The sequence below is a fragment of the Diabrotica virgifera genome, chromosome 7, assembly GCF_917563875.1.
Source record: "Diabrotica virgifera virgifera chromosome 7, PGI_DIABVI_V3a".
Classification (NCBI taxonomy): Eukaryota; Metazoa; Arthropoda; class Insecta; order Coleoptera; family Chrysomelidae; genus Diabrotica; species Diabrotica virgifera.
In genome coordinates, this window is record NC_065449.1 from 67,231,769 (window position 1) to 67,243,997 (window position 12,229).

Below are 12,229 nucleotides of genomic sequence, written 5' to 3' on the forward strand. Positions count from 1 at the left end.
TATATCCAAAGTTACGAATATAAGCTAAAATCAGACTAAAATATGTTGTGAATATAAACAAAAAATCGAGAAATTAAGACTCTGCAATGCAAGACTCCATTCCCTCCGAAGTAATTCAAGCACTTAAAAAATAAAGACAGGAAATGCTGTTGTCAGAACAGAAACAAAAAGACAAAAATATATATCTAAAAGAAAAGACGAGATGGAGAATGTCAGCACAGAAATGACTGGAGACGTTGGCTGAAAGAAGGAAGGAGGGGACAGCCACGCTTTTTATATGGGTGTCCTGTACCAAAGCTCATACTCTAAATAACAGTATTTTGAATAAAATATTATTTGAAAAATATTTATTTCTTTTTATTATCAATATGAATGTCGTAACATGTGAATATCATCGTTATTTTTTAGAGCAAAGTTCCAAAGCCACGTTGGTTGAGTGATTTAAGGCTTTGTTAAATTGCATTGAAAATAAGTAAGTGTTAGACCAAAGGTTCAAATCTCCTGCACTGCAAAGCTTTAAACCAGTCAACCAACTTGGCTTTTTTATTCCAAAGAAATAAAACATTTTTTTCTTATTTTTGTATATATCTTATTCCCATCACGTAGCTAATTAGATCATTTTATTAAGAATTAAAAAAGAAAAAGAGCTGGTACCCACAATAAAATCGAATGCCTCTGTGTAAGAAAGAGAGAGATATGAATTGCTGCAACTCGTTTTCCATGCTTTTTATATAGGTTTATTTAGTAGAATTATGGAAGTTGGACAAAGCCAGACGAATGGAGAAGCAGTGTATTTACAAAAAAGAGACAACAATGTACAAAGAACAATACAACTATCACATATGGCCAATTGATATACGGATACGTGAAAATCAGTTCAGCTTCAGGAACAAAGAAGCAAACTCTCATATATAAGAAGCCAAAAATATCGAGAAATACTAGAAAAATAAAACAGAAAAAATGGCATATAAGGTACGAATATAAATAAAAAATCAGAATAAATTAAAAATAGTACTCACCTTACTGCTATGTTGACTGCAATATACCAAATGTACTTAACTGTCTCGAAAACTCGAATACGATATTTTCATTCCTTTTCTCGTTTTTATATCAAAGTCCAGTAATTATATTGATGGGTCTTTAATTACTGTATTTTCTCCATCAATTAGTGTGACGTATTTTTTAAATTACCTTCTAATTGCTTTGCTATTAAGCAACGTTTCTAATATTTTTCCATATATCATTTAGCTATTAAATAAAATTAAATAAAATTTCTAATATATCTTTCCATATTAGCAGTGGCGTATCTACGGAGAGGTAAATTTCATTTTTCTGTGTCATTTTATTCTGTTAAATAATCATGTGAACCAATAGGACTGAAAATACTAAAGCCTGTACTAAAATACAAATACTAAAGTATTTGATTTTTTTATTGGACCAATAGGAGTTCGATTTTTTACTTGTGTATATATAATTTTCTCAATCGAATTACTCTAAAAGACTTTTGCTTTGAAAATTTGCAATCTTTTTCTATTAAATATCTTCCTTCTAGATTTTTTTTTGTCTTTGTCCACTCAGTCGAAGTTCTTTTTCATATCGATGAATTCAATTTGTTTTATGTATGGAATTTTATTTGAGATCATATTTAGAACGAATTATGGTAGATTCCTTCAACGTAACATCTGTGTAAAGACAAATTGGAATAAAAATAGCGAATTAGAATAAAAATGGTGAATTTAAATAAAATGGTCTAAAAATGGCGTCATCTAGCGGCTAATAGGTAAACTATGGTAGATTTCTTCGACGTAATGTCAAGGAAAACTGGAATAAAAATAGCGAATTTAAATAAAAATACTGAAATGGAGTAAAAATGGTGAATTGGAATAAAAATGACGAATTGGTGGCACCATCCAGCGGATAATAACTATGGTAGATTTCTTTGACGTAATGTCAAGGAAAATTGGAATAAAAATAGCGAATTTAAATAAAAATACTGAAATAAAAGAAAAATGGCGGATTGGAATAAAAATGGCGAATTGGAATAAAAATGGCGGATTGGTGACGCCATCTAGCTAAACTATGGTAGATTCCATTATGGAAGATTCCTTGTGACGTCAGCATCTATCTCACTCTTACTCATTGGGAAGGTACTTCTCTCTCTAACACATTGATTTCCCTATACCTATAGTCATAGAAACATAGCCCTTCTACTCTCGGTTTATCGCAAACGGCAGGCACCTATATTAGTATCCCTTTATTTATTTCAAACTGTCTTAGCATTGTTTAAAAAAGATTAAAAGACTATTTAAAAAATTGATGGATTCGACCGTTACTTGATGGAAGTTCATTTTATCTAACAATAAAACACTGAAAACGTTTGTTTTCTATACTTCCACAAAATTTATTACAACTATGTGACTACAGCTGTTTCGGCAGAGTGCCTTTCTCAAGTGATTTTGGAAACTTGAGAAAGGCACTCTGCCGAAACAGCTGTAGTCACATAGTAATAAATTTTGTGGAAGTATAGGAAACAAACGTTTTCAGTGTTTTATTGTTAGACTATTTAAAAAATTCTTTTTTAAACATGTTCTCAGTTTTCACTTTTCTTAAATAACATAACATCATTCCGATTTTGACTGTATTGTGTGTAGTACAGTCTTGTATTGTTCGTTTCCGTTTGCTTAGGTTTGTGTTTGCGTATTTTTAGTAATTTAGATGTGTAGGTACTGTGAATATATTTTATGTTATTTCAATTATAACGGAGTTTATCTGTAAGTATACCGTGTTCTATTAGTTTTTTACCATATTCTCGGGCTAACCCGGATCGGCCGCGGTCCCGATTAATCCGAGTTATCGAGGTTCCACTGTATCAGTAATAATAAACCAACATCAAGCACTCCACAACGATCCCAGATGCTCTTGTTCATTTGTTTTCGTACTTCGAAGACGCCGCCCACGCCACGTCTGAATTCAGGATTTGTAATCTAACTCCCCGAGACACTACTACCCATACTGTAATACTGTGGGAAAACTGTGTTTCTTTATCTCGGTAACCTGCAAGGATATTTTTAGACTTGTCGAACGTAATTTTACAGTCAGCTTTTCTATCAGCAGTGATTTCGATCCAGAGAAAATATTTATATAAATGAGGGTAAAAAGAGTATAAAATTAAGGAATTAAGTTTGAAATCAGCTTAGTAGATTTAATAACAATTTAAGCTTTGAAACATGATGATAGATTATGTAACTGTGTTTATAAAATCATACTACTTTAAATCAATTGGATCTATCTGATAAATATAATCTAAAATAATAATGCATAAAAAGGATGTCAAAAGGCAAATAAAGAAGGTAGGTACTTTGAAACTTTATTTACGAATTTTATGTTAAATGAGAAGAAAACCATGACACAGTGACAGCAATGGCTACCATAATAATAAGGGGAGACAAATATCCTCTAAAAAATCAGCTTAGTACGTTCTTTAACGGTAAAATATTGCAAAACCTCTAAGTTTTAAAGAACCGCTTGGATTGACATGAAATTTGGCATACACATAGCTAACAAGTCAAAGAAAAAAAGTGATATTGTGCCGATATGTGCTTTTGCCCTGGGGGTGGTTTTCACCCCCTCTAGGGGTGAAAAATATTCGTCAAAAGTAAGTCCGGAAATGGATAAACTGACTAATTTTAAGTAACTGTTGTTCTATAGAGTTTTTTCACAAGTCAATACTTTTCGAGTTATTTGCCAGTGAATATGTTCATTTTTTCAACAAAATAACCACGCTTTTAGACGGTTTTTCGCAAATAACTCAAATAGAAAGTATTTTATCGAAAAAACATTTTGTGGCAAAATATAGTCTATAAAAATTTTAAAAAAATGGTGTATATATCACGTCTCTATACCTAGTAGAAGCAGAGTTATAGCTAATTAAAAATAGGTTCATATTCGTCAAATTCCAAATGGAATACTTTAACGTGAAATAACCAAAAATGAAGCACATTTCGGGGAAAACTCATTAAAACTTATTTAAAGTGTTTAAAAAAGCTTCATTTTTGTTTTATAAAAAAAAAATTCTAGCATCAAAAGTAAGCAAGTTACGCTCAAAATAAAGTTAGTCCCTTTTTTTTGGTAAAAAAAATCGGGAAAATCACCCCCTAATTAGTATCTCAAATGAACTTAATCGTTACTTCACAAGTTTCTTGACTCGTGTATGTATTGTTTATAAGATCTGGAAGTTTCATCGTTTCAAAAACCTTATTTTTGAAAGGGCTGTAGTTAAAAGGGGTTGAACGAGTCACTGATTACGAATGTATGCAAATTTAGAAACACCAAATCTTAATCAATTTTGTCTAACAGAAAAACAAAAAAATACATGGTATTCAGAAAAGCAATGCTGACTTTTTTTGTTTTTCGAGATTTTTGGTATCTTTAACAATTTTTAAGTTATTTTAAAAAAAACATATTTTTCAAAATTAAAATTTTTAAAAATTTTATTTTGAAACCAAATTTTTTCAAAAAATAAACACTTTGAATCGATGAATCTTACAGGTGATATAAACACAACATAAGTAAAATAATTTGTGGAGCGGTAACGATTAACTTCATTTAAGTTGCTAATTAGGGCGTGGTCTTCCCGATTTTTTTTTTTTGCCAAAACAAAAGGGACCAACTTTATTTTAATGCCAGAAACTTTTTATAAAAACATAAATAAAGCTTTTTTAAAACACTTTAAAAAAGTTAAAATGAGTTTTCCCCAAAAAGTGCTTAATTTTTTGGATATTTCACTTCGAAATATTCTATTTGAAATTTGGTTTTGGTGAATATGAATCTATTTTTCATTGGCTATAACTCTGGTTCTACGAGGTCCAGAGACCTAATGCGTACACCATTTTTTTTTACTTTTTTTACAGGCTATGTTTTTGCTGAGAACGTTTTTTTACAAAATACTTACTTTTTGAGTTATTTGCGAAAACCGTCTAAAAATGTAGTTATTTTGTTGAAAAATGAACATATTCACTCACAAATAACTCGAAAAGTGTTGACTTGGCGAAAAAGCTCTATGGAACAAAAGTTACTTAAAATTAGTCAGTTTATCCATTTCCGGACTTATTTTGGACATATATCGCCCCCCGCAGACATAAGTCGCCCCCAGGGCAAAAGCACACATTGGCACAATATCTTTTTTTTTCTTTGACATATAAGCTATGCGTGTGCCAAATTTCATGTCAATCCAAGCGGTTCTTTAAAATTTAGAGCAAAAACCGTGAAAGAATGTACTATCAACAACACATGCAATATTAATTATTATAAGGTAGATAGATCATGGAATATTACAGGAACAAGGAAACAAACGCTCATATAGTTTGGATACCTTGAGAGATTCTTTAGTGAGCATTTAATAAGAAAGAAGTTCCTAGTGGGTATGTGAAGATTGTGAAAGAATATAATGTAAAAGAGTATAAAGTGACAATGTGTGACAAACTGAAAAAATTTCTGTACGTTACTGTACCTAAAAGTAAAGTGTCAGAAGTATTGTCACAGTTGGATAGCGATGCATCTTTGGGCATCAGGACACTTTGGAATTACGAAGATTCTGCAAAAGGTTCGAGAACGGTTCTATTGGGTGAGCTGTAAAGATGATTTAAGAAGATGTGAAATGTGTGCAATCAGTAATAGTTCGGTTGGTAAAAAAGGCACCCATAAAGCATTACAATATTGGTAGTTCTATGGAGAGAGTAACAATCGACATTGCAGGCCTATTTGCAAAAACGGATGATGGAAATAAATATATCCCGGTAACCGTGGATTATTTTCCGAAATCGACTGAGGCCTTTGTGATACCAAATCAGGAAGCTGCTACAATTTCAAAGGTACTTGTTAAAGAATTCTTTAGCCAGTTCGTTGTTCGTTTGTAGATCTCCTATGACCAAGGGCTAAACTTTGAGTCAGTCCTCTTTCAAAACTTTTGAAAATTGATTGGTGTTAATAAGACCAGAACGACACCCCTGCATCCTCAATCAGATGGAATGGTAGAGAGGATGAAGCCAACAATGGACTAACCCTATTCAAAGTTGTATCCTAACATCAAACAGATTGGGACCAGCACATTCATTGATTCCTAATTCCTAATGGCCTACCGATAAACCGTGAATAAAACTATAGGCCAGCCTGATGATTCGTTGTGAAGTTCGTTTGCCCTGCGACCTAGAGTTTGGGTGCAGACCTTCCGAAGAAGTTTACAACCATAGAGAAAATTATTTCTCTATAGTTATAAGCTTATTGATTTACTAGAGAGAGAGGGGGGCGGGGAAGAATAGAAGATTAAGTCAAACATGAAAAATTCGTAAGTGATGTCGATTTTACAAGAAGTTTTGCATTAGATTTGTACATTATTTAATATATTAAGCCATTTTATTAGGAAATGAATCAATTTTAAAAGCCACTATATTTAATGAGATATTTACTAAATAATGAACATCAACTTATCAATTCCAGGAAAACATGTCACAAACGAACCGTCGAAAATATGTTACTTTTAATTTTGTTACGATTCTTTTGTATGCGTTTTTATTTTTCTATTTCTTATTTCTTATTACTATAGAGTAAAATGTACTCTAATAAAAAAGGACAATTTAATTTTGATACAATCAAGCTAATGTACTGGCTGGAAAATATATTATAAATAGAAATTCTTAAAACATATTAGAGTACAATGTGTTCAGAAAGTGTCGAAAGGACCCATTATGTAAAGCCAACGTCGATTTTGTGGCAGTTTTCTTCTTTTTTTTTGTGGCAGTTTTATTTTGCAACACATTGATGTATCTGTATCTTTTTCTCCTCTTGTTGATTCATTACCAACGTTTCGCTCGCATACAACACTGTGGGTCGTATTATCGTTTCATACATTCTGATCTTCGCGTTTCTTAATACATATTTTTCTTTTAATATCGCGTGTTTAAGGAACCCACAACTCGCCTTCCCTTCAATAATCTTTTATCTATTTCTTTTTCTTCCCTTCCAGTATTAGTTACAGTCACTCCCAGGTATTCGAGTTCTGATACTTCCTTAAATTTATATTCATCTCCTTCTCCTTTCATTTTTATATAGTTATCCTCTTTCTTTATATCCCCTTTCATTACCTTGTATTATGTTTTTCCTTGGTTAATTCTTAATCCATACGTTTTTGCTTCCGCCTCGAACTTTTGGAAGATTTTTTGGAGGTGTTCCTTTGTTCTTGGTAAGTCACGTATCCATACTTGGGCGAACCCCACTCCGTGTAGCAGCTCGAAAGGATACGCCATGAGCTAACACAGACGGGACGGCGTACGTCGACTGAACCCCCGCTGAGATGTCGAAAGCGACGCATCCCTTACTATACTTTGATGCGGTGACACACACCAGGCGCTCTTAAGATTTTAGTTGGAGCGGCGTTCCCGCGACCCATCCTAGAAACGAATATTAGTCGCCCAAGCGGTTTTACGACTTCGACGGCATATCATATATGCGTGTTTCGTGGTACAACACAGACGTTTGAGCTGTTTTCTAGCGAATTTTGTTGTGAGTGTTGCCAAATCTGGTTTAATGATGGAAATTACAGACTCGAACTATATTTCTACTTGAATTTTTTACTCCCATATAAAATTATTTTTATATGGGACTCATTGTATTTTTAATTTTTTATCTTATAGCTTAAAGGGCAACTTAATAATTAGGTACATTTCTATCTGGAAAAAAAGTAATCTACTAAATAAATTATTTTTCAAACTCTTTGAACCTAATTTCACAAACAGTCAAACAGAAAATCTGTAACCATTGACCAGTTTGACTTGACTTGAGTTATTTGTCAGAAGGATTGACTTTAATAAAAATAAAATTATTGACTCCATAAAAATAAAGATAAAAAACAGTTATCTTACCTTATTTATTATTTTATTTATTATGCTTTACATGCCTTGTATTTACAAATTTACATAATACAGTTTATACTAATAACTTATAAATATTAATTTTATTTGATGTCTATTATGTAAACATTGCTGAACCATGGTTCTCCACTATATCCTATTTTTCGCCTTTTCTTTCCAGTGTATAATTTCCATCGATACTATATTATATTCCTGAAATTTTCTTGCAGCCTTTTTCTTGGTCTACCTCGTCTCCTAGTCCCAATTGTTCTTCGTAGCAGTACCATCTTTGGCATTCTTTCCTTATCCATCCCCTCGACATGACCTGCCCACCTGATTCTTTATGACTTTGTGTATCTTGTTATACTTGGTTCCTTGTAAAGCATCCTTAATTCTTGATTGGTGCTTCTATGCCAGCCGTCTTCTGTATCTGTATTCTTTCCCCTGAAAATAGCTCTCAGTACGTTCCGTTCTCAACTCTCTATCATTTCTTCTTCTGTTTTATTTAGCACCCATGTCTCACATCCGTAGGTGACTGTTGCTCTTATTACGGTTTTTTATATTCTTGTTTTCGTCTTTCTCGATACGTACTTTTACTTTATTTTGAATAATTTTTTTGTTAATATTAATTTGTGAAACATCACTATTACCCAATTAATGGGGTATAATAGAGCAGCATCAATTTAACACCTGTATTTGCTCAGTGGCGTACCATAGAATGGACAGCCTCTTGGCGTTATAAATAGTTTTTCTTAGGTGATATGCTTTCCCTCATAACGGTGTTATTTCTTGAACATGGCTCTTTAATACTTACTACTAACTCCTGAAAAGATTTTTTAGACAATCTTGTAAAATTAAAAAACTTCTCTGGGACTTTATTATATTAATTTCGTTATACAATGTGTAAAAAATTCCTTATACTTTCGTTCCTTTATGATAGAATGTATCCAATATCTGCGTTTCTTTTTTTCTTTAATCTAAGGTAAAGTAAACTTGCATTTATTTAAAAAGACAAATCGTCATAACTTTCAGACATCGTATCGCACAGCAGCCAACACTCGACTAAATTTGGCAACAACGAAATACAAATACTTTGAATCGTAGCATAGCTGCCGCTGTTACACCACGCCATGTGTTTTAGCTGCCTCGACGTCGACTCGACGCGCGCCGCCTGGTGTGTCCTTGCTCTTAATATCGTGTTTAAGGAACCCACAACTCGCCTTCCCTTCAATAATCTTTTATATCTTTCTTTTTCTTCCCTTCCCGTATTAGTTACAGTGACTCCCAGGTATTCGAGTCCTGATACTTCCTTAAATTTATATTCATCTCCTTCTCATTTCATTTTCATATAGTTATCCTCTTTCTTTATATCTGCTTTCATTACCTTGTATTATGTTTTTGCTTGGTTAATTCTTAATCCATACGTTTTTGCTTCCGCTTCGAACTTTTGGAAGATTTTTTGGAGGTGTTCCTTTGTTCTTGGTAAGTCACGTATCCATACTAGGGCTAAACCCGCTTCGTGTAGCAGCTCGAATGAATACGCTATGAGCTAATAATGATATCAATATATAAACCGCAAACCGGTTGATCGAAGAGGGTGAGCGCCGAGCGGGGTTCGCCGACCTATCCACTATGTGGAGCTGCTACGCGGAGCGGGGGTCGCCCTTGTATGGATACGGATACGTATCTTTAGGATGACTAGATCATCAACGTAAGCTATAAACGGGTCTAGGACGTTTCATCGCCGCCGTTTCGATGCCGCCAGTTCGATGCCGATGCCGGCCGATTCATCGCCAGTCAACAGTCAATTAATCGCTATCTGATATATTTCCGAATTTTCGACAGTTACAATTATTATTTATTTTTAGTATTAATTAGGAATTCTAGGAAATGCGAGATATGACGGCGATTAAATGGACTGGCGATGAACCGGCGGCATCGAAACGGCGGCGATGAACCGGCGGCGATGAAACATCCCATTCCGCTATAAACTGCTGTCTGTTATTAAATATGGTACCGCGTGTACTAATTTTTATCCTTCTTACTGTGTGTTCTAGTACCAAGTTAAATAAGTCTGTGGATAGAGGGTTACCCTGTTTCAGTCCGTTATTCACTGTGAATTGTTTTAAAAAATTTCCTTCTATTGTTATCCTGTTTTTTGTATTGTTGAGCGTCATTCTCAGTAATTTAATCAGCTTCCCTGAAATACCTAAGAATCTCATCGCTTCATATAGAATATCTCGGTCTACTAAGTCGTAAGCCTGTTTAAAGTCAATGAACAACATGTGCAGGCCCAAATTTTGTTCATAGCTGTTGTTCTGTATTTGTTTTAATAAACATATTTGATCTGTTGTTGATCGTCCTGGTCTAAAACCTCCTTAGTATTCTCCAATGATCTTGTTTACCTCCATTTTGCAATCTATTTCGGATGATTTTTGCAAGTATTTTATAGGCCACTTTTAATAGCGATATTCCTCTATAATTTTCGCAATTTGTTTCATCACTTTTTTTGTAGATTGGGCAGATAAGTGTATTGTTCCATTGTTGCGGCATTCCCTCTTTTTGCCAGACTGTTAATATTAGTCTCTTAGTCTCTAGTCATTAAAAATCTCTGCCGGGATTCCGCTTTTCCCTGCGCTTTTGTTATTTTTTTGCTTCAATATATCTTCTTTTACTTTTTGTAGTGTTGGTTTTTCTTTTGATGTTGTTTTATTTCCTGGAGTTCTGCTTGTTTATTTGCATTTAATAGTTTTTCAAAATACTCCGCCCATATGTTCAATTTTTCTATTGTTTCTCCTAAAAGCACACCGCCTTAACTTGTTTTACTCTTTCCAGTTCCTCGGAATTTTTTACTTCTTGGTAGAAATGTCTTATTTCCTTGTTTATGTGCTACTCTTCTATTGTTTTCAATTGTTTGTCAAGATGTTCTCTTTTCTTTTTTCTGCAGATTTGTTTTACTTCTCTTCTTGCCTTTTTATATTTTCTGTCGTATCCTGTGTGTTATTTTTGTCTTTTTCTATTTTTGCTTTATTCCTACGTATCAATGCTATTTTACAATCCTCTTCAAACCAGTCTCTTCGTTTCTCTGCTTGTACTTTTCGTAGACATAGTGCCGTTGCTTCTGTCATCGCTATCTGTATATTCTTCCATTCTTCATCAATATATTTTGCGGTCAGGTAATGAAGTATTTTATTTATCTCTGCCACAAATCTGTTTGCCGTTTTTCTTCTTTAAGTAATTCTATCTTGTACGTTAAACTTTCTTTTGCCGTTCTTGGGTTTCTTGGCAGCTCTTGTTTAAGTTTGGCTATCGTTAGAATATGATCGCTATTGATATTTGCCCCTCTGTAGCTTCTGGAATCGGTAATTGCTCTGGTATGTTTACTTTCTATTAATACATGGTCTATCTGGTTTTTTACCCTTCTATCTGGAGATATCCAAGTTATCTTATGAATATCCTTATGGTCAAATCTTGTGCTTACAATTTTCATTTTATTTTCTGTTGCAAATTCAATTAATTTTGTCCCATTTTCATTTGATTCCTTATGCAAACTTTTCCCACCCGTTATACTTCTGTAAATCTCTTCTCTTCCTATTTTGGCATTCATATCTCCTACAATTATCTTAATGTCATATTTCTGAATTTTATCGATCAAATTACTTAGCTTCTCATATAACTCTGTCTTGGTTTCTAGGTCTTTTTCTTCAGTGGGGCATGTAATTTTCCTGTACTTTCCTCTTATTCTCAAATAACATTATTCTATCTCAGGGGTCACCAATTATGTTCCGGAAGGGTCCGTTTCGCAAACCTATGACACTTGCGGGGTCCGGATTGAATGCTACCTGTGTCTGATTGTTCTGATTCGGTTTCTTTGGGGAATCTTGTTAAAAAATATTCCCTTTAAACAAATCAGAAGGGTGCCGGGCGAAATTTTTGGACAGAAATTGTTTAACAATTTTATTAAATAAATTCGAAACATCACCTTTTTGCCCCCGAAAATATGTTTTTAGCATTTTTGGGGTCATCTTAAACAAAAAAATCTTATGTCATTTTTCTCAAAAGTTGATAGATCTCGAGTTTTAAGCGAGTAAAAATCTGAAAAAGGCGAAAATAAACATTTCCGAAGCTTGAAAAACCATGTGTAAATTATTATATTTGAGGTCCTTAAGTACTTAAATTGAAGTTTAAACATTTAATTTCAAGATTCTGATGAGTAATGCGCGTCTACTCGACCCTTAAGCCGCCGCGGCGGCTCATCGCACTACATGGTGCGTATCGCACTATATGATGGGCGTATTTAATTAGTACTTTGGCAATAATGGCTA

General features: G+C 33.6%; 1 protein-coding gene across 2 annotated transcripts in view; it reads left to right on the plus strand.

Moving 5' to 3' along the window:
• Positions 1-12,229, plus strand: part of LOC114325201 (zinc finger protein rotund-like) — a 1,204,079-nt gene that overhangs the window by 880,866 nt on the left and 310,984 nt on the right. The gene's annotated exons all lie outside the window — the stretch shown is intronic.